Source organism: Bemisia tabaci, chromosome 6 (assembly GCF_918797505.1).
Source record: "Bemisia tabaci chromosome 6, PGI_BMITA_v3".
Lineage (NCBI taxonomy): Eukaryota > Metazoa > Arthropoda > Insecta > Hemiptera > Aleyrodidae > Bemisia > Bemisia tabaci.
Genome location: NC_092798.1, coordinates 37,896,554 through 37,920,732, shown reverse-complemented (window position 1 = coordinate 37,920,732; position 24,179 = coordinate 37,896,554). Strand labels below are relative to the sequence as shown.

The window sequence follows — 24,179 nt, the reverse complement described above, 5'->3', positions numbered from 1 at the left end:
AATGTTTGGCTCTAATAAGTACCAGTACACAACATTTTTTTTTTTTTACTGAAATTGTAAAATTTTTGGACCATCTCGGCTTTGTTTTCCTCGGCTTTGGACCCAGCACCATTTCTCCACCTTGAAATACCAAGTTTCGAACCAGAAGGCTCGATTATCAGAGCCAAGCCATCAATATTGCTCATCAGATTGACACCTGCTAAAACCCTATGCGGGGCACGTGCTGGTAAACCTCGATGCTAAGATCCATAAGCCGCTAATTCAAAAGTTAAGGCTCAAAACCTCTTGTTTACAACCTGAGAACTTGCACTCGGTCTCGTCGGACGGAACAGCGCTCCTCTCACACCATTAGCCCTCTCCCGCCAAAAGCTTTTCAGAGTAAAGTAGCGCGGAGCGGTGTTAATTAATTTATTGAGACGCAAACCGAAATTTGTTAAATTTTCGAGAGACCTCGATAGTCCCCCCGCCGCGCGCCGCCGCCAAAGGAGTACAAATTAATAACGATGAAAAGAAACGCGGGGATTAAAAGGATTTAGGGATGCGTTCGAGTCGGGCTCTTAACACTCCTCTTTCATCACGATCAAAGTGTCGGGAGCCCCGGTGTTGGCTCACACATTTATAATAATTATTTTCTATGAACCAATTTTAGCCTAACCCTGACATCACACGTAGCTCTACTAAGGAAGAACGCCGTATGAGCCTTCAGGCGTTGCCTAATTTCCGTCGACAAATCACGAATTTCCACGAAGATTTGACAATATATGGATCACATTTGGACCGCGTTAAACAGAGATGAACCAAGCCACATCAGCTATTGAACAGGGGAATTTGATTTTTTACGAGAGAACTTTTGTCGGATTCCTTCGAAAATTTTAAGGAATTTGCTTTCTATTATGGAGAAACTTCATAGAAATGTGCACAAAAATCCGCACAAACGTTTTCATGTTAAAAATTAAATTGTCCAATTAAATTTGGCAACAGCTGATGTGGCTTGGTTCCTCTCTGTTTAACGCGGTCCATTTAGCAAAAAGGAACCAGCGTGATTGCAGTTTTGTTAAAATGTTGCTTCATTCATAATTATCTAAAACATTTTCCGGAATAGCAAATAGTTTTTGCTTCCCATAAAAAAAAAAAAAAAAAAAAAAAAAAAAAAAAAAAAAAAAAAAAAAAAAAATGTTAATTTTAAAGGAAAATAACTGTGTAAATTTTAATACTGACACGCATTAAGTATTTTTAAAAGTAAAGAGGAAGTTGCTCGATTTTGAAAACACTGTAGGAGCGCTGGTTCTTTTTTGCGAAATGCGATGATCTATTTACTCTTCAATTTTTCAGAGCATTTCGTCACTAAATTAGATTGCATTTTGCAACGAGGACCACTATTTTTGGCCAATTTTAGAAACAACATACTTGCCATTGGTTTCCCTATGCAAATATGTGCTTTTGTGGGAGAGCCAGAGATAGTGGTTCCTTATTGCAAAATGTAATCCAATTGATCTAAAAAGTCTGAAAATTTCAGGGGAAAATATTCGGAACTTTCTTCAAATATAAATGTTTTATGAGAGGACATTTGGCAAAATTTCGATGTTTATACGACGTTTCTCCTCAGCAAGTCAGTGTACCTCTCCGACTGACTCCCCCTTCGCTTGCCTGACTAAGTTCCGCGCTTTGAACTTCGACGCGGTGTCGGGAGCTTCACGCTGTGAGTTGTATAACGGTGGCAATTCTAGACGCGTCGTGTCTGCCCCGTGAAGGGGCGGCTCGAATGAAACCTCAGCCGTACGCTGATTTAGTAACTACTGGGGTAAACTAGAAGCGAAGCAGGTACTCGCTAACCTCCTCCGACGGAATTGGACCATAACTACGAGGAACCGTGTTACACCCGCAGGTTCATTCCACGGTGCGTGGAAGCATGTCCATCAAAGGATAGAGGATTTTAAGTAGTTTTCGAGGTGATTTTCTCGAAAATTTGCGTGCACCGTTTATCTTATCGCTCCTCTGATGCGAAGACATAATAGCATTTTGAAATGAGTTTTTTGGTCCTCTGGAATCATTACATTTTCACCGATTGCAATGATTATCACCTGGAATGAGCCGGAGAGTTGCGAGCACAAACGGAATGATATGGAGAACGGAGGAAACCACACTCATTTGAGAAGTGTTTCCTGAACATTTTAGCATAGACAAATTTTAAAAAAAAGTCGAACGAAACTAGTACTATGACGCTTCAAAAGTTTCAGTCCCCAAAGATAAGCTTTGAAGGAAAGCCATGATTTTTTTTTAAAGTAAAATCTGTTTGATAGGAGGGGGCGAAGTTGTTCAGAGGAGGTTGTTGAGAGGGACGAAACTTCAAAAAAATCTCGAAGAGTGCCCTAAAATTAATCAGTATAGACCAAAATAGCCCATTAGAATCGAAATGCCACTCACCCTCTCTAGACGCCCTGGTAAAAATTGGCGATATGAGCTGCGTTTCAAAATACCATAGGAATTCTTATAGCCGGCTAAAGAAAGCTACAGAAAATCATATAGCTGGCTTTAGAATGCGGAGAAAATCATACGGCTGGGCCATACGAAGCGATAAAAAATTATGCAGCCGGGCTATAGTTCCTATCGCCGGGCTTTACACTTTATCGCCTGGCTGTTGCTTTTTCGCCATCGATTATAAAAGGCCATAAGAAATTATGTAGAAATTGGTGTGCTTTGGAAATTATTAAGTTTGATACGAAACCACCTTAATATTTACAAAACGCACATTATATTTTCCTTTAATACATATTTTTTTCATCAATTAAAATGAGAATAATCCATTCAGGATGGGCAAACATTTCACAATCATGAGTTGAATAACGCTGACTCCGTCAGATTAAATATTAGAGCCTAACAAAAAGCGGAGCGGCGACGCACTGGCGCCTACAAACCTAACAGGGATACTTCACGCATTGCGCAACGCGTGAAGTATCCCTGTTAGGTTTGTAGGCGCCAATGCACGTTTCGCGCTGGCTGTCCGCCTGCCGCGCCGCAGCGTGCCACGGCGCTTGAAGCAACTATTTCACACCAGAGGTATTGCACAGTATCATACGAAACTGAAGGCGCTCTAATATATTAATAATGGCAGGCATCCATCAAAAGTACGGTGCTTTCCTCGCAAAATAAATCAAGATACTACGGCCCAAAAAGTGAGCAGTATTCCAAAAACTCACTAAGTCCTAGCATCCGTAATAAGTAACGTTTAGCATACACTTTATCGTCTGGCTGTTGCTTAATCGCCATCGGCAATAAAAAGGCTATAAGAAATTGTGTAGCCGGCTATAGAAGCTATTGAAAATCTTACAGGCGGCTGTAGGTCTATGGTATTTTGGAACACATATTCTACTGCCAATTACCAGGGCAACATGCCCAGAAAAATTCTATTTAGCGTTTCCGGCGACCATATACGGGGCTCGGAAATTTATAATTACTTATGCTAAATTATTACACTGGTAACTTTCTTGCTGAACCGTCAATGGACCATAATTTTGCAAAATTTTGATGTGCTAAGCATGTTCTACGTAAAATTGTGATGAGAAATCATGTCCTGCGGTGTGCTGAATGTCTAAAAATGTCGGGTAATCCATTGCTGCTGGTAGCAGCCGTCACGGTCAATACAGGTACAGGTGTCACCCTCTAAGCCAATCAGAAATTAATCCCTCGGTACTTCTTTACTTTTCCTTATTTTTTGCATTCAGTTCCGAATTCCAGAACTTTAGAGATTTTTCTGAATTTACCTGGAACTTTTGAAATACCCACAGTGTTCCGGATCTTTTGCATTTTCCGGAACACTGGAAAAAAAACACATTGGATCTAGAGTCCAGACTCTTAAAAACATCGACAAGAAAAAGTACTCTTGATTCAATCAGAATCTAGCTTAAATCAAGAACCAAGCCTCTTAATTTAAGCGGATTTCGTTTGGATTCAAGCAAAAATCCGATTGAGTCATGAGTATTTTTTCTTGTCAATGTTATCAAGAGTCTGGACTCTAGATCCAATGTGCTTTATTTTTTTTTCCATTGAACTTTTGAAAAATCCAAAAGGAATCCCAAAACTTTTGACGGTCATGGAGTGGGAGAATTCGAAGCAAAAAAGTTCCGAATCCCAGAACTTTTGACAGACTTCTAAATTTCTGAAATATTCAAGTCGAGAACTCAAGGAGGACGTCGAAAAACCACGACGAGTCGCGAGATCGCGGCCGGTGAGCGACGAAGACGACCCGTCGCACTCGGATCTCCCGAGCGGAGGACAGGACAGCCCGTTATCTCCGGCAAAATAAATAAAGGAGAAGCGGAAAAATTAGAGCCAAATGAAACGGAAACTTTTGAAAAAAAGAAGAAGGAAAAAACTAAAAAGGAAAAGGTAAGTGTACACGGTATAAATGATTATTAGGAGGAAGATGAAAGGCGGCGCGAGGCCGCGGGGCGAGGTGGTGGGGGAAAGTCATAAAGGCGAGTGAATGTTTGATCTTTTGTGAAATACTCATTTCAATTACAACGCCTTTGTTCCTGGCCGGCCTTTGTGCATCTTGCGAGCCGCCCTTAGCCCCCAGCCAGCACGGACGGGACGACAAACACGGCTGAGGCTCACTAACTTCACACCTTGACGCTTTCTTTGATGATGGCGGCGCCTGGTGCCCGGTGCGGCGGCGGCGACACCGGATTGTCCACCTTTGAGACAGTCTCCCACGCGCGAGTTTCGATCTATCGATACTACTCTCGAATTTCGATGTGTCGATGGAAATCTGGGGAGAAATCTGGTCGACGGAGGTAAGAATCGAGTTTGCAATTGGACTGCATTATGGAAATGAAAAACAACGTAGGTTCCATTAGTTTCCCTAGGAACATACGTGTTTTTACACATGAGCCAGAAATTGTAGTTCCGAATTGCAAAATAAGGTCCAATTATCACTTTGGTATGACTTTTTGCCTAGTCGATGGGTTGAAGGAAATTTTTTCATCACCTATCGTCGCGTTTTCCAAAGTTTTGGCTGAGCTTGGTTCTCCATTCCCTCCGATAAAACACCCTTGTTTAAGTTGCAATTGGAATGATAATTTGTGTGATCGACCTTATTTTTAATAGAGACTTCATCGCTTACTAGGAATTGGATGATGGTTTTCAGTTTTGCATTTTTGCCTGCCATTGGCTAAGGCTGAAATTATGGAAGTCGTAAATCACTGAAAAACTCTCGAGAATTCGTTGGTGAAATCTATGGGTAGTGTGCGTCTTATGCTTTTGATTTTTAAATTAATTACTCGTCGAGGATCTTTAAAAAAATTCAAAAAGACAGAACAGACAATTACCTGGTATTGAATTTAGTTCGGCATTCCATAGTGTAGTGGTTGTAGCGCTAGCAGCTCTGTGATCGGGGGGTTCCGAGTTCAATTCCCGGCCAGGCGATCCGAGTTTGATGGTCTCAAACAATGGTTGCCTGGGACTGGTTGTTAGGGACGGAGAGGAGACGGGACTAAAGCGCAGGATTGGCCCTTGCGGGCTATTTGAAGTAAAAAAAAAGAAAGTATATAGCCAATTAATCGCCTATTAATTGTACAAAAATATTATAGTATATTTTCCGGGGTAACTTTGAGGAAACTCAAAGCACTTTTTGATGACCATCAGTTACCCCTCTGCAGTTATAAGTTTAAGATGTTTCTTGAAACTGTTTTAATTCGAAATTGTCTTTATTTTCAAGATTTCAAGTCAAATAGTTGAGTTAAGGAACTCCACAAAATTTTGGCCTTTAACGCACCCTTCCTCATAAAAAAATTCCTAGTTTTCGCGTACGAACAAGTGTCGACCATCGAATCTCCAAGATTCTATCCCACACAGAAACTCTTCTCCTCGGCGTCCGATTGACTTAAAGCCGTGACTTACCCCGAATCACGTGATTTCGAATCCGATGAAAGCGGAAAAGTCGAGGATTTCCACCATCGAATCTGGCAAGAAGGGCCGAGCGCGCAAGAGCGGGGCTTCATAAGCACGTTTCGAGCACCATTACTCGCGCCATAACAGCGATTACGGCGCAGCTAAGGTCCAAATTAAATACGCCTCACTATTAGCCGGCTGTGGCTGTGGCTCAGGGATCTAAATCCATGCCCTACCCGGACCTAAAGCACATCCGCCAAACCGCAATCACTTCCCCCGTCGAAAACCTAAAGAAACGCTGATTTATCACACAAACCGGCAACGCCGTGACGGGGTCCACTGCGATAATGACGGATAATTATATTAAATCGGCGTGTTCTTTGATACTTGCCAGGCGCCCGGCCGTGGACCGCACCCCCTCCCCCCCCTCAAGCTTTTTTATCCCCCCTGACCCCCGCCCGATCCCCGGTCGCATCATACCCGCTGCATCTTGACCCGGGTTCATATTAGCTGCACTCCGGGTAACGTATTTCCGACGCGAACGTGCAGTCGAGCCCCGCAAACTTTTGGGGTCGGCCCAAAGTGGGGGATGCGGGGGCGGGGCGGATATTGCGGAAAATTAAAGGGTGGTCGCTACTCTCGCCGGCTGATTAAGTGACCGCGGTGTGGCTTTTCGATTGATTGGTCGGTGAGGAGGGAGGGCACTCACACATACACACCCTCGGTGAAGAATACTAATCCACACACCGCGGGTTCTAATGGGGTTGTTTTTACTGCGGGAATGGATATCCCACGATAGTCAGGAATTTGTGATGGAACCAACTGGACTATGTTAATTTCCGCGAGAAACTGATTCGTGCCTCTGGTTTTGGGTAAAGGCGCCTAACTTAAGAAGGAATTATGGGAAATCGATGAAAGCTGAAATTATGGAACAAATCGATGCGATATATCGCACGTCGCTCTGACACAAAAAATGGCGTCCATCGAATCACGTTAAGCATCTGAGTGTATAAAATTTCATCGCGTTGAAAAATAAGTGAGTTGTCTACAAAGTTCATAACAGCTGCTTCATGGTGTGACACTTTACGACTGTAAGTTGCCAAAAACGCATCATTGTTTCTCCCAGAAACACTGAAAGCCAGAGAAAAAGCTCGAGACTGTTCTTTGTAGACTCAATGTGCACTCATTTGCCAAGAGTGTCGTCAAGTCAAAGAGCATTACGCAGTTTATGGGGTGGGTGTAATTGGCCTTATCTACTGAATCTTGTCATAAATAAGGAACTAAGTGGCGAGACGAAGACTTCGTCGGAGCCAATCTGAGTGACTGACGGTTGAAGATGTTTGCTATCAAACTTGTTGCCAAATTACCTTTCAGTTAAGTGACAATTGTCATAACAAAGTCCACTAAAGTTTCAGGAAAGGGGGGAAAAGATATAACAAGTGCGGGAGTACGGTAGGTGTACTCGCTTGCAAAACCTCCTGAGAATTGTTGAAAATTTTTTAATAACTCTAATCAAACATATGAAATCCAAATCAATTCACAGGTTTGTCAATCGATTCTCGGTTGTCGATCGATCGATTCGTCGTCGTTCGTTTTATTTTTCGATCCATTCATGTCGATCGAATCGACACGGGTGTTTTTAAACTAACTGTCGATCGAATCGGTGTAGATTGACATATGTCGATCGATTCATATCGGTCGAATCGACACCGTTTTTTAATAATTTGTCGATCGCATCGGTGTCGATCGATTATGTCCATCGATGCACGTTTTCATTTTTCGATCGATTCACGTTTCATTTTTCGATCGATCCATGTCGATCTAATCCATACCCTCCTCTAGATCATACAAATAGTGTCCTTTGCATTTTTGTCATTCAAATAATTATGTCAATATACTTTTATCTAATTTAGGATTTGATTGTTGATGAGCCCCTCATTGTCAAAAATAACACTCCAAGTAAAATTTTTAAAATGAAACATGCAATGGATTCCGTAAGTTCGTACCTTGTCTGATAATCCACTGTGCCGTTCCGTTCCATCAGCCATTATAGCTTAATTTAAACACTGACTCACTCTGAAGATACGCAGGTTGATAGTAAGACATTCTTGATAATGGTTACGTTAATCCACTTCCTTGTGCTCCAATCCAAACTCAGCAAGTTCACTTTCAACAAAGCGAAGAAGTGGTCCAAGTCATTCCGACCCATCTTTCTCATTTTATTTTGCCGCTCCACGCTTCAATGCACCGCGACCAAGATTATGAACAGAACGTCTCGATCAATGTATTATTAATCTGTTGAATTTCTGTTCGGTCATGGTGCTCAAGCACAACTTTGAATATTCATAGTCTCTTTGAGTGCAGAATCCGGCGACGCGCATTTTTTATACGGATAATATTCCGCGAGTATTTTTCTTTCGAATCCTGCCGCAGGTCTTGAGACTTCGGTTAAAGGAAGTTTAATTATCATATTTAATTTTTCGACTCAGGGTTTACATTGGAGACAAAGCTTCATCGAACAATGGCCGTGAGAGTGTCTCGAGAGTTTCCATCTTGCTTCATTATCCACCCTTCAACCTCATTAAAATTTTAATTATGAACTTTGACGTTAATGATTTAATCTGGGGGGAAATGCATTTTACCCTCCGCTTAATCGGGCGAAAAAATTGAAGCCGTCTTTCACGGTTTGTCCTCGGACTCGTAAGTGAATTACTCCGTCTTAATTGATGATAAACACTGAAACACTTGAGTTATTTTTAAGGTGGCCATTTTTCCGGATGACGACGTGCTTAGAGAAACGACGATGGAGCTGAAAATGCATATCCTAATTGCGCTGTTTCAAAATTTCCATCTACATGATTTGAACAGGCGCAATTTCAAAAATTGTGCTTTACATTGAAAATACAGTAGACTCTGGATTATCCTTATTAATTGGTGCCGGGCCCGATCCGGATGAAAAAGAAATCCGGATAATTATAGTAAACACAAACACCACCAACCAACACCACAGTATTCTTATAATGTATACATCATGTACATACTAACACGAATTTAAAAGGTTAACGCCAAACTGAACGACTCAATGGTGATTATGAATGGTAGCCGACAACGACAAATTACAATACAACGATTAAAGCGCGCAATGCGTGAAGTTTTCATGCAGTCTTGTAGCCGCTAATGTGCGTTTTAGGCTAACTAACCGACTGCACTGCGTTTGGCGTAATGCGAGAAGTATTTATGCAATCTAGTAGGCGCTAATACGTTCCACGCCGACCTCACTGTTTGGCGCAATGCGTGAAGTATTCCTTCAGCCTTGCAGGCGCCAATATGCCTTGCGACCGCTTTCGCGGATCCGCTCACTTATCGGAATGCGTACGTAGTTACATGGTTGCAAAATCGATCCGGATAATCCAGAGTCCGGATAATACAAAGCCGGATAATCCAGAGTCTACTGTATCAAGGAATATGCACCATATGCCAGAAAAAATTCACACACAAATCTGGAGAGAAAATTTGCAGCCGACTATCTATACTATAAGCTCCAAGACCTCCTAATTTTGCGAAACTGGTAACGCTTAGTTCCAGCGTTCTACCGGGCCGATTTTCATGATTTTTGCGGCTATCGACGGGCAATTGTCTCTAGATAAGCCAACTCTTTTCAGATTTTCAAAATATGGCCCAGGTTTTTTTATATTACGTGGTAAAGTTGCGAATTCTCCCATTTAAACAATGTAAATTTATACTTTTTGTCATAGTTCGTTTGAACGTTCTACCGGGCCGATTTCCATGATTTTTGCGTAAATCGACAGGTAATAGGCCCTAGATGAGCCCGCTGTAATCAGATTTTGGAAAAAGGACCCAGGTTTTTTTAAAATCACGTTATAAAAGTGAGTGAGTTTACAGAATGCTCCGGTACTGCTACCGCTATGCGCGGGAGGATGCGCAGTGGTCGAGGAGGTTGCGCAGTAGCTGTGTAGCCTGCGCATCAGCTCTACACTTATCTACACAAGATTCGCACCGGAAACTTCGTCTTTTACGGTGGCCGAGTCGTCTGAGACGTCGAATGCGTTCTTCCGAAACTCGGTGTGGGTTCGATCCCCGGCTTATAAAATCTTCATTATCGCCTGGCTATCATTATTCATTGTTTTACTGCAATATTTCATCAAGCAGTCATTCCAAAACGCGTCCTTATGATTTTGAAGTAATTTTAAGTAAAATTTAAAATTGAAGTATACCTCATATCGTAATTTTTTAGGAGAAAAATAAAACTAACACTGATAGGAGGATAAATATAGGGCCGCGAAGCGGCTCATTGATGGCGCGGAGCGCCTTCGGGGGGTTGGGCCGCGTAGCGGCCAGGGGGCGTAGCCCCCTAGTATTAAATAATAAATCAATGTTTGGCCGAAAATTTAGGGCCTTTCAAAACAATCACGCCCCTAACGGTTCTGATCCACTTAAGGCCATCTTATTTCTTTTAAAATGCAAGCACAACGTTTTAATGTAAAACCTCACGGGAATAAAAAAATTACTGACGTAACATCCCAAATGTTAAGAATTTGTGCGACAATTTGAATATTGATCTGAACGCTACGGCTGTTAAAGTAACATCCTAGCTACGTTGGATTAACAGCCGCAGCGTTCAGATCAACATTCAAGAGTTGTCGCACAAATTCTGAACATTCGAGATGTTACTTCAGCAAATTTTTTTCCCAATGATTTAATTAGATTTTGCTCCTTCCCCCTTTCTTTAATTTCATGTGAGGGCCCTGAGGCCTGTCTTTCAACACTTCCTATATTTTTCATCACGCGATTCCACCCTTCCAAGAGCTGGTGCTTTTTTCATAGTATCCGAAAAAGAATAAGCGATGCCCCAAGATCGCATTCATTAAAATTATTCAGAATAAAGTCATATGAAACAAAGTTGAAAACTTATAATAAAAAACCCATATTCCTGCGTAGATCGATTCCATGGCTGGCGTTTGGCGTTACCACTCCGTCGAGTTGATCGAACCGTATCCCCTCGTCAGCGGCAACAGCAGAGGTACCAGTCAAAAGCGAGATATCGAGAGATACAAACTGATAAATCACCGAATAGTTTCGAACGGCACACTGTTTACGTCTGACGTCAAGGGCCCTTACTCCGTCGTCAAACGTTATTTATCACGCCCTTGAAAATAACCAAAAACGGAGCCGTTTCGGCGGCGGCGGCTCCGGAACTTTCAAAGTGAAAAAAAATCCACAGTTGGTAGGAAATAGAATCTCGTGGCTCGGCGGGCGTATATCGTCGTCTCCTCTGCTAGAAGGGCGTATCTCGATTTCCATGTGAGCCCTGTTACGTATACTAATCAATGCTCTTTGGGGCTCACGTAGGAATCGAAATACGTCCTTACGTCAGAAGAGCGACGATATGACGTCTATTTTTATTCGTAAACAAATTGAAATTGAAAGCGAAATGGGCTCCCTCTGTTTGCTCTACCTGTTTATTTTTTGAAAAATCCAAAGTGTCGAGAGGCGAGATGGGGGGCTGAAAAATATATGACACGGCGCGATGGGGAGGCTCCGACAAGCTCGAGGTCGGAGTTTCAGCGCTGGGAAATATAAACCTGGCGCCTTAAAAGCTTTCGGGACCTTAAATCGAGTGTGTTATTGCGCTCTGCGCAGGAGACGGAAGTTCTTCCGCGGTTGATTTCGACGAAAATGACTCCGTCACCTATGCGGGTGTTCCGGAGTTTCCCGGTAGCCGCAGAGGGAACCGGGTGAAAGGACAGTTTATTTTTCATGAGTATTTTGGTCCGGGTTGCCAGAGAGGTTTTGAGGAAAATGCCGTGAGGAGATTTCCCGCTGTGTACATTATTGTAATTTCGTCTTGATGGGTTTTGGTAATTGACTTGTTCCTTTGATGATTGGTGCTCCTGACATTGCTTTTCCTCGTATAAATAATTTAAGTTTTTGACTTCTTGTTCCTTCACTGATTTTTTTAATCGAATAAGTGTCAATGAGAAAGGAGACTAGGTCCGATTATTAAAGTTAGAGGTATTAACGCCACGTCTGGGGGAGCGTTTCATAGAAATTTTAGAACAATAACGCCCAATATTGTTAAAGCTAATCGATAAGATGATTTCAGGGGCTGAAGGGGGAAGCCGCGAAAAAAAAAGTATTTAACTTGGCGCTGCGAGGTCACCTGGTAACTAGTAACCTAAATAATTACCTGAAAAATCAAGCAAGGTCAAATAGACTGCATTTTGCAATTTGGAACTATAAATTCTGGCTCTTCTGGAAAAACACTTATGTGCGTAGGGAAACTAATGGCACATACGTTGTTTTTAAACCGGACCGGAATTTATAGTTCCTAATTGCAAAATGAAGTCCAAATTATCCCTCCTCCGGTAAAGGAGACATTTAACTAGACAATAATTGCAGATAATCCTGGTTGCACCCATGAATTATCAGCACTTGTATAAAAAATCCAAGTTATATCCATTTTCCTTTCAAGAGAAACGGATTAGTGTATTTGCATAGAATGTGTATAAAATGTTCCTATCTAACCATGGCGAAAGGAAAAAATAAACTTCATGAATACCACCCGTTGATTTGTTTTCCTTTGAAAGCTATAATACGACAAATTTCGGACATCGCAACTCGAGATCCGAATTTTTGAATTTCTACTAGTCGTTTGTAATTTTTATTCCCGAGTTGTAAGGTTCAATTTTTTACTGTAAGTTGTACGGCAACTTGGTTAAAGACCCTTAAAACTTGGCAACTATACATTGTAGTCCATAGTGACACTTCGAGACGTGCATTGCACGCTCGGTGAAGCTTTTCGTATTCGATCAATTTGCGCTTGTGTGAGTTGACTGTCATCGTCCTAGGGGAGAGAAAACTCCAAAAAGAGCATGGAGGTACCGAAAGAATGGGAATTGAACTCCGCGTCTCAATTGAAAAAAGATGAAAGAAATGAGTGTTGTGAGAGCGCAGGAAAAGACAAAACTCAGCAATAAGATTTGAAAATGAGTACGCGAACCCGTCTTCTAAAGCAAATGTAAAACTTTTCTTTTGTTGAAATAGGCAATCAAGTTTTCCACTCCTTCAATTAACTGTGCGACCATTGATATCCAATTTCCGTTGAATGCAGGGCCCAAAGGGAAGAAACCGACAAGGTATAACTGAATATGCTGAAATTACAATCGCAGGCACCACAAAGACGGTTTAAATTGAAGACAGGGAAGCGCAGATGGATGAACAATCCCGACTGGCTATGTAACATTTCTGGTTCGAAAGTAAAAAACGCCTTCAAAACGATGGATATGTAGATCCTCGACGATCGTGTACGAATAGTTGTAGCATAAAACCTTTATAGGAGATTTCAGAACTCGACTTCTATCAATTATTGATGCAACATTCTCAGGAATTTCATAGAATGGAATCCACGGTTCATCGAGACCGCTGCGGTCCGTTTCTTGACATTTCTTGGGAGTATTAAACTTAAAAGATTATGTTTTCCTTGTATGTCCATAAATATTAAGAACATATCAAAACTTAAGTTTGGCTGGTAGTTCTAGGAGGAGAAGAACACATGAAACAAGGTTAATCTTTAAAATATGGGTGAGCCCCTTGGCCATAAAGCGGCCTTACCATAAGAAAACAACCCTGGTAAAAATTGGCGATAGGAGCTGCGTTTCAAAATACCATAGGAGTTCTTATAGCCGACTGAAGAAGGCAATAGAAAATCATATAGCTGGCTGTAGAAAGTGGGAAAAACCATATGGCCGGGCTACACGAAGCGATAAAAAAGTATAAAGCCGGGCTATAGTTCCTATCGCCGGGCTTTACACTTTATCGCCTGGCTGTTGCTTTTTCGCCATCGGCTATAAAAGGCTATGAGGAATTGTGTAGAAATTCGTGTGCTTTGTAAATCCTTAAGTTTGCACGGATTCACCTTAATATTTACAAAACGCACAATATATTTATCTTACTACATATTTTTTTCATCAATTAAAATGAGAATAATCCATACAGGATGTGCAAACATTTCAATGTCATGAGTTGAAAAACGCTGACTCCACGAGATTAAATATTAGAGCCTAACACAAAGCGGAGCGGCGGCGCACCGACGCCTACAAACCTAACAGGGATACTTCACGCATTGCGCAATGCATGAAGTATCCCTGTTGGGTTTGTAGGCGCCAATGCGCGTTTCGCGCTAGCGGCCCACCCGCCGCTCCGCGCCGCAGCGTACCATGGCGCTTGAAGCAACTATTTCACACCAGAGGTATTGCACAGTATCATACGAAATTGAAGGCGCTCCAACATATTAGGAATGGCAGGCATCCTTCAAAAGTGCGGAGCTTTCCTCGCAAAATCGCCATCGGCTATAAAAGGCTATAAGAAATTGTGTTGCCGGCTATAGGAGCTATTGGAAATCTTACAGCCGGATGTAGATCTATGGTATTTTGGAACGCAGATTCTACTGCCAATTTTTACCAAGGAATTCACATACCTTAAAAGGGTCACTCTCGTATAATTTCAAACATTTAAAGAGAATGGGCATATTTACATATTATCACCTGTTGATAGGTGCAAAAAGCACAAAATCGGCCCCGTTTATCTGCAGTATGCCATTTGTCAAAAAAAAAGAACATTTACATTGTCTAAATAGGACAATTCACAATTCATCGCGTAACATTAAAAAAAATTGGGTCAACTTGTAAGAAAGTGGAGTCCTCTCAACAGTCCTCTAGAGATTATAACCATCAACAGCCTCAACTACGTGAGGTAGTAAGAATGGAATCAACATACCATGAAAATAGAGCAAGGGAAAGGATGCGTGTTAACGACGGCGCAGTGATACAACTATTCGTGCTTGATGGATGTCCGTGTTGCATCTACAAAATTGAAGGCGCGATAGTCCGAGACGTGAACTCGCACTCGCAATGCTCCTCGCTATGCTGCGAGTGAGGTGTCGCTCAGATCGGAGAAAATTTAAAAAACGAGGCCGGATTACGTCTATCCTATCCTCTGTTGAGTTGCAAACGTAGCCCTTGAAACACCATCCCGCCAATGTCCATTTTTCCAGCCTTGAATTTTTTTGAGTTTATAATACTTTTCGGAGTTGATGGCAACCACGAAAGTGGCGTTAAAACTCGTCTTCGGGTTTCCTTCATCCCAAAACGAGTACTTTCATCACTTTTATGGTTGTATCAACTGCTCTTTGAAAGTAACTCTGTAAAAGTATAAACTCAAAAAAAACTTAAGACTGGAAAAATGGACGTTAGCGGTGTCGCACGTCCCGATTTAATTGGCCCCACGGATCTCTAAAACTAACTGCGACAAAAAATTTAAATTTGAAAGATCAGAGCTTGTACACGTGCTGGAAGATACACTTAAGAAACAAAGAGTAACCGACATGTTGAAGAATACCTGCAAGCGATTCCGAGCAGATTCATCTGGATGTTCTCGGCCGACCCAGCACAGCAGCTGTTCGCGGTGAAGACCAAAAGACTCCACCGAAAAACATTACCGTAGGTTAACTCCCCCCGATATCGACTTAGCCGTCACAGCGGTCTTTTCTTCTTTGAGCCTCCGCTAATTGTCTAAATGAGCAGCATTTCGCATGAAAGTGTTTTTCACGGTTTTCGCGCTTCCTTTTTAGCGAGTGTCCCTCGCGGTCGTCTGGAGGGGCGCGAAGATGTTTTCGTCAGCACCTGCACTTCGCCGACAAAGAGAACAGATACATTGTGAGTAAATGGGAACTATCTAAGTCTGAGGAAAAAAAGAACGGAACACTTGGTTTATTGCAGGATCGGTGGTTTCAAATGAAAGAGTAATGCATGAAAACTTCCGTCTTGAGTTCGGGCCTAAAATTAATGTACAGGCGTTGGACTCGAAGATTAACACAGTCTGCGGGCTGATTCAACAATCAGCCCGCAGACTGTGATAGACAGAGAGGACATGAAAATATGGAGCGATCCTATTGGTTGAAATGGGTGGTTCCTATGGACTGAGAGAGAAAATGATGAACATAATGAAGGGTCTCTCGTGGGTTGTCGTTAGTTAGTCTATTACCTACCGCCTTCGTCTATTGAAACCACCCACTTTCACCAATAAGACCCCTCTATATCCGTTTTGTCATCTTTTTCTATCGATTTGTCTACCAATTTCAACAATCAGCCTGCAGTGAACTTGGCGAATGACATCATCCGCCTTGTTTTTTTGCTACCCAAAACGATCTTAAAAGAACCGTGGATGGATCTAATTTTTTTTTTTACGCAACATTGCATAGTTTGATAACAAATCGTAATTTTGTGATACGATTGAAGCCGTTTTTTAGTGAGAAATACAGAAAAGCTCAAATCTCATGAGACTGTCATTGATGCGCAGCACCTTTCTGTCGTCCACCAGAATCTATCGGTTCCTGTGCAAAGCGTTTACTGCAGAGTCTAAAAAAAGCCCTAAAAACTGGGATTTCATCATTAAATTTATTCACTTTACTTATCATCAACCATTGAGACAAACATCATGAAGAGAGGAACAGAGTAGGAAACACCAAGATTTTTAGATTCGAGTTTTGCATTATTTTCTGTGATGCAAGAGTTATGAAGCGAGACCCAACGAATGGGTAACTATGGGATTGAGTAGAGTATGTTTTTATGCATACCTCAAACATTGAAGGCAAAATAGCACTGTGTGTAATCTGAATTTCCTCTTCGCGACAATTATGCCTCACCAAAATTTTCAGTCAAAGAACGTCACTGTTCCCGTGTAGGATACGAAAAAACTCATTCTGTGCAGGGCCGAATTTACCTACTTGCCGCACATGGGCCGCCTGTATTTTGCCGCCCCCTTCTCATTCGTTTTGAAACATCAATAAAAACCATCAAGTGAACGTGCCGGAGGGGGAGGGGTGTATAAGACGCGTTTACCTACTCGTGTTGGATACATTTTTTGCGAAAGCCTTGTCAACGCCACTAGCAAAATTTTACGGAACTTTGCGCAAAAGTTAAGTTCCGTAAGCCTATCTCTGTGTGGACAAGGTCCTCAATTTATAAGAAATGAACCAAACAATTATGAAAGAACAAACATAAATGTGGTTTAATAATTTTAACTTCCGCCGCCGCTGCGCCGCGCTGATCGCATTGTGATTGGCGCAATGCGTGAAGTATTCCTGCAGTCTTGTAGGCGCTATACGTTTCACGCCAACCGCTCTTGACCGCACTGTGTTTGGCGCAATGGGTGAAGTATTCATGCAGTCTTGTAGGCGCTAATATGTGTTACATGCCGATCGCCGCGCCGAAGGGCTTGTCTTTTTCATCTCAAGTCCTCGTCATCATTCCTCTCTGCGTTGAGCTCCAGGCCAAATTGCGTGTTTAGTTCCTCTCTTCACTCTACTAATTAAAGATGCTATTCTTGTATCACCGAAAAACGACAAAATTAGAAATTACTATACTCTCAGGAAAGAGAGATTTCGTCCCCTTTTCTCATTGATAATTTTTTTTCTGAATCCGATTTTTTATACCTACATTTAAAAAAATTGCAAAATTTGCCGCCATGGGCCGCGGCCCATGTGGCCACCCCCTTAATCCGGTCCTGATTCTGTGATTTGAAAGGTTGGGAATCCTCTCCTCGCGAATAAATTTCTGGCTACCTATATCCAAAAATTAAACAGCAGTTTCGCCTGAGCCGAGAAACCATTTTCTACGACGAATCGAATTAATAAACTTTTCGTAGTTGGGCCGTTTTCGAACCGACAGATTCAATCCGTAACAAGAGTCCCTTCATACTGAGAGACAATGTGAATCCATTTCTGATTATGGTTACCGTATTTTAGGCCTCCACAGTGTCACAAACGGGAATAAAGATTACATTTTCACCAATTGCAAAGATTACAATCTGGAATGGACCGAGGAATTACGGGTTCGACAAGGAACAAACGGAATGAGAGAGGAAACGGAGAAAGGAATTTGAGAATGGGCCGATCAAAGATTGCGAAAAACGTTCAATTTGTGTAATCTTTATTCCCGTTTGTGACTCCAAAAGGGGGTGTTGTCTTGACTCTCAGTATAAAGGGACTCTATCCGTAACAAGCTGCGATTTGAACTAGTGGCGTGGCGTGCTTTGCGATATATCGATTGATCTGTCATTTAAACCTATGGTGAAGAATCGATTATTAAGGTGTTCGCTGCGAACATCCTGTTTATCGATCCTTCTCCATAGGTTTAAATTGTATAACAATCGATATATCGCAAAGCACGCCACGCCACTCTGTGATTTGAACCGCGCTCTCCACCCTTGGTCCAGAACTCCAGATTCCCTGTTTTGCCCCGGTAACCCTGGTTTCCCACCCTTAATTTTCGAAACCCTGTTTAATGCCCAATTCGGCAACGAGCGGTCTGGGTATCACGATTACAACCCAAGGTAAAAATCCGAAAGACGGACGACCACCACAACTTACTACGTAGCTGTGGCCGGGGTGGGGGATGAGGGGGGCTTACCCCTAGGGAGTAAGGTTGTGGCGGGAGGGGGTGGCGGGGTGGTATAGGTGTGAGTCGGCAACTTGTGGAGTGAAGAAGCATTGAAGTGAGGCAGCTGCCAGCGGCTCCACCGACATCAAAGACCCCGCCGCTGCAGGCGTGAGCACCGAGGGTGCCAAAAATCTCGATTTCCCAGAATTCTGACCCTGGAATTTTGAGATATTAGGGCTAATTTGGCAATGTGGCTTGGAGTGCGCGACCGAAGGACGACGGAGGGCTTAGGAGCATTATTCCTCTTTTTTTTACTCCTACTATCATTTTGATTTTGATTCTTTATCAATTCAACACATTCGGACCCGAATTTTGAATACGGCGCGCGGCGCGGCCCCTCCGGGCCTTGACTGACATCATCGGTGACTTTACGGTGTTCGACTTCTGGTCGGGGAGATTAAACGGCCGCCGGTGTTGCCGATTGGTTTTGATTTTTAAATATTTTTGTTTGATTTGCCGTACAATTATTGAAAGGGGAGGTTGTCAAAAAGTGAACAATACGTGCGTAGGATCGCCTGAGGGGAAAAGGGCCTTGATTCACTCGGGCCAATTTCGGAAGAGAGATATTTTTGTTAAAAAGGGTTGAGAGATCGGAATTTCAGTTTTCGGAGGAATACAGCCTATAATAACGAACAAAAATAAAGTGAATCCGACCATTTTGAATACTGAATACATACAGGGTGTTTCAGACCACCCGTACCAGGCCTTCCTCTCGGTTGGTTTAGGTCGCACGAAGTCGGAGACCGCGGGGTTGAATAGGGAATCGACCCCAAGGAATCTGAATTTCCCCTGGCCTGGTATGGGTGGTCTGAAACACCCTGTATGTAGGTGGTTGAAATTTCTAACAGAACTTCCTTTTCTAAACTGCAAGTTTTAAAATAGCTGCGGTTCCGGTCACATTTGAAAGTTGGGAAGGGGGGGGGGGTGGAGGGAATTGTGCCAAGATATTCGTAAAATAACTCTCTATGCAAAGGCACAGATGTATTAATTTCAGGGTTTTTTTATATCAAGATCCTTTCTCCCCCGTGCGATCACAAATGTTGTTGCATTTACATAAAACATGTATCCGAAGAATATTTTTATCTCGGTCCTTAGGTAAAGACAACGATTTCTGACGTAAACAATCAATTTCCCTGTATCTGCCGTACCACATTGCTTCATGTTGTATTTGCAAATCATAAATCGCGATTTATGATTTATGACAGAGACGAAATATTGAGTTCTACACTTGTTAAAACAAGGAAAGGAAATCCATATTTTGTAACAAATATGCAAATCGAGTCACATAAAACTTTTGCACCAGTGATCAGCAAGGAGCAGCAGGGAGCATGTTTTCCCGGTTCCAGAAACTAAGTTTTCTTATGGTAATTTTCGCCACAATATTCATCCTTGTTTCGTGTAATTACTCGCACAATTAGTGTAATGTGGACTGTCTGACCGCTTAGCAGCAGAACTTTGACATACTGTCAGCCTCCCTCAAAGCCACTAAAATTAATTTTTGGAGTTTTCAAAATTTCTTCGTAAGAAGACTGTTGACGCCTAGAAATTTTTACAGAATGAACATGGGCTGGTGAGGAATATTTGGAGGAAAAAGTCATTTAATTGTTTTCTTTTCACTGAAAATTATAAAATAAGTATGTGTGGAAAATTTGAGACGTTAATTATTGCCGTTGAGAGATGTGGTTTTGAAGAAGTCATCTGGGAATAAGCTGTACACGGAGATGTTGATCGTTCCATTTATTATACTAGATGCTAAATCAAATAGGATTAGTGCCTCTCCTATAGTTAATGAATGGACGTATTTCTATCAAACGGAACTATGTGCATTAAGACATGAGCCCTGAGACCCATAAGAATACAAGTATAACAGGGCTCACGTCATAATGCACATAGTTCTGTTTGGCAGAAAGTCCAAATGATTTAAATCAGTCTTGTGACATGTTAGGTGATGGTGATACTTGCAATGCAAGAATATGCCGCCGCTGCAGGGATTTTAAGAGACGAAAACGAGGACGCTTCGACTTTCCTAGGAAGACGGGTAAAATAGAATTGTAATTTTTGTCTATTCTGTTAAAAATTAAGAAATATTTTCGACCAGTATATAACTGGATGGCAGAATAGTGATGAGTCTATCTTATTCTGAGGGGAAAACAACGGCGAGAAAAAACTAAACATATTGGAATTAATCTAATTCCAGATTTTTTTCCCCGGTCTCGTTTTTCCCTTTGAATAGTGTGGATTCCAGCAGTGGCGTGGCGTGAATTGCGATGTATCGATTGTTATGCCATTTAAACCTATGGTAAAGAATCGATTATTAAGATGTTCGCTGCGAACACTCTGTTTATCGATCCTTTTCCATAGGTTTAAATGGCATAAAAATCGATATATCGCAAAGCACGCCACGCCACTGGATTCCAGGCACGTAGCCGGGGGGCGGCTTAGTAGGCTTAAGCCCCCCCCCCCCCCCCCCGAAAGCAAAAAAAGGAGGAAAAGAGAGAAAGAAAGAGGAGACAGAAGATAAGAAAGTGCGAGAAAAGAAGAAGTTTGATACCGTTGAAGATATCTATCTCTTTCAATTTAGAGTCTTAAATGAAAACACCGTGTTCATTCCTAATATTTCCGTCAGCAAAGCCTCAAAATGCGTTCAAATAGAGTAAGAATTTCAAAAATTTTCAAGATCTTTTTTAATGCATATAATTCAAAAGTCTCTTTTGCTCAAAATTCAAAAAGAAAACGTCATTTTTCTGCAGACATTCATGGAAAAAGCTGCGCCACGGAAGCCTCGAAATGCGTCCAAATAGAGTTGAAATTTCAAAACTTTTCAGGATCTTTTTGAATGCATACATGCATTATTTACTGAAAGCTCAAAAAGGAAACGTAATTTTTCTGCAGACATTGATTGATGCATGGAAAATCCGCGTCACGGAAGCCTCAAAACGCGTCTAATTAGATTACAAACATCTGAAATTTTCCAGGGGAGGACCCCCATGTAACGAGGCAAATCCCCCTTCTCTGCGAAGCAGATCCAGGTCTTCAGAGGCACATACGTCCTCTGGTATAAGATAAAGATAAGCCAACGTTACTGGAGGTGCCGGAATGAGCTCGCCGGGATCCTGGATTCGGGCGCCAATTTTAAAATGAGTTTGACACCCCAGACCCCCCTCTGTAGTAGGGGAACCCCGCAAGCCCCCCTTCGCAACAAAATCCTGGCTACGTGCCTGGTGGATTTTACTATCCTGCTACTCACGATGGGCCGTAATTGTGTGATCATACCATGTTTACTCGGTGGGTGTCAAGATGAATTTTGGCGGTCAGAGTAATCAAGTAAAACTCAACATTTCAGATCGTTGCATGTGACGGGTCGAGCAGTTGTAAAAGAACTGTAAACTCAGCGGTGCGTAATGAATGTGTCAGATGCCCCTGAAACAAGCCCTTGAAATTCGTAAACGTCTTGCGAATTGCCTCGAAAAATATTAAGAATTCACATGGGAACAAATGAAGGTTTTGTCGGTGCCGTTCAGGGGCGGATCCAGCGATTTGGCAACACCGGATTCCCTCCATTTAAACCTATGTTAAATAATCGATTCTTCTCGAAGCACCTGGCACCTCCAAGAATCGATACATTTCCATAGGTTCAAATGGAGAAAAACTATGTTGCCAAATTGCTGGATCCGCTTCTGGTGCCGGTTTGGAGCGCCTTCGAGTTTCCATGATACTTCACACTTTGTCAAGCAGTTTGTTTAGTTGCCTGTCCAACCCAAACCCAGCTCAGGGCTCTGATTTTACTACGCGCACATCCAAATGTACTACCAGCAGCTACCGCGCATTCAAGAAGAAGAAGCGTTCATTGAAAATCAAGTCATGGTAATCAGCACTTTTTTCACCTCTCATTATTTCGGAATTTCATCTTTATTTCTACATTGTAAAATTGCAACTTTTATTGTTTCTCTAAGGGCCCTTTTGCCCGCAATTCACCTGCATTGCCTCCATGTGGATCACGAGAGAGTTCTAACTGTAAGGACAGCGCCCGGAAGAGATGCACTTGCACCTACTGCATATGTATATTTTAAATTATTTCTACGTGCCTTCTGTTGCCTGAAATTGAATCACGCCCGTGCAGTTCCTACTAGAGTTAGAAATGTATACTAATGAAATAAATAAATATATTATAGCCTCTTATGGTTTACGCAAATACAGCAGCTTAACTACATTTAATTTTCCTCCAAAAATAATCCCCCAAAGTTTGCAAAGAAAGAAAAGAATGACCGATTTAACCACATGCCCTGCCGAATCTCTCTCCAAACCAGGGCCGGATTTACCTACTTGTCGCCCATGGGCCGCCTGTATTTTGCCGCTCCTGCTCATTCGTTTTGAAACACCAATAAAACCATCAAGTGAACGTGCCGGAGGTAGCGGGGTGCATAAAACGCGTTTACTCGTGTTAGACACATTTTTTGCGAATGCCCTGTCAACACTACTAGCAAAAGTTCACGGAATTCTGCGCGAAAGTTAAGTCCCGTAAACCTAGGTATTCCTTTGAGGACAATGCCTACCATTTATAAGCATGGAACGAAAAATTTAAGAAAGAACAAACATAAATGTGGTTTAATAATTATCTTCCGCCGCCGCTCCGCGCTGACCGCACTGTATTTGGCGCAATGCGGGAAGTATTCCTTCAGCCTTGTAGGCGCTATGCGTTGACCGCTGTTGACCGCACTGTGTCTGACGCAATGCGTGAAGTATCCATGCAATCTTGTAGGCGCTAACATTTGTTACATGCCGACCGCCGCGGCGAGGGCTTCTCCTTTTCATCTCAAGTCCTCGCCATCATTCCTCTCTGCGTTGAGCTCCAGGCCAAATTGCGTGTTTAGTTCCTCTCTTCACTCTACTAATTAAAGATGCTATTTCTTGTATCACCGAAAAACGACAAAATTAAAAATTACTATACTCTCAGGAAAGAGAAATCTCGTCCCCTTTTCTCATTGATAATTTTTTTTTCTGAATCCCATTTTTTTATACCTACTTTTAAAAAAATTGCAAAATTTGCCGCCATGGGCCGCGGCCCATGTGGCCACCCCCTTAATCCGGCCCTGTAGAAATATGAATGTTTGGTAGAAATATCTTCGGTAACTTTCGATTGGCCATGGCCATATGGCCAATCGAAAGGTTATTTAGTTAAGCATTATAAGTGATTTCGTCCGATTTCTTTGTTAGCACCAAAATCTTCTAGGCATGGTTAAATCCATCAATTTTCTTCCGAGGAGTGTCTGACCAATTTTTTCCATCATCATTATCAAATCTCCCCATAGCATCAGTCATCATTACAAGAATGATAGTTGAATTGATTTTTTGTGTTCATCGAACGTTTCAAAATTGCATAAGAAAATACTCCAGGAGATATTACTAAATTTTGAGTTTGGTCAACCGCAAGAGAATATTTTTGCAAAATATATTCCATTTGGAAATTTTGAAACGTCACAATAGACTCAGATCTTTGTGCAAGGAATCGAATCAGTTATGATCCCCGAAAGTGACTTTTAACATTGGAAGGCATCAGTGAAGTCAAAAATATTTTGTCTCGTCCATAAAGTATCCTTTGAGTATTCACCGCGCATTCGATCAGAGCTGGCTTTCGATCGGGATTGGCGACGATGCAAACCGAATCAACCGTCTGCAGCCCCAAAATTGATTCCGAAGTTAAATCTCCTCCCCCCTCCTCTCTGTGCTTCATCCGAACAGAGACTTGGCCAAAACCACGGATCTTCTTTATAT

The 24,179-nt window shown here is 42.1% G+C and overlaps 1 long non-coding RNA gene across 1 annotated transcript; it reads left to right on the top strand.

The window, feature by feature from the left end:
* The first annotated feature begins 19,677 nt into the window (after nucleotides 1-19,677).
* On the top strand, nucleotides 19,678-22,601 carry LOC140224860 (uncharacterized). The gene is made up of 3 exons (XR_011900075.1): nucleotides 19,678-19,771; nucleotides 20,353-20,445; nucleotides 22,361-22,601. It is a non-coding gene; the product is annotated as an uncharacterized lncRNA (long non-coding RNA).
* The last annotated feature ends 1,578 nt before the right edge of the window (nucleotides 22,602-24,179 follow it).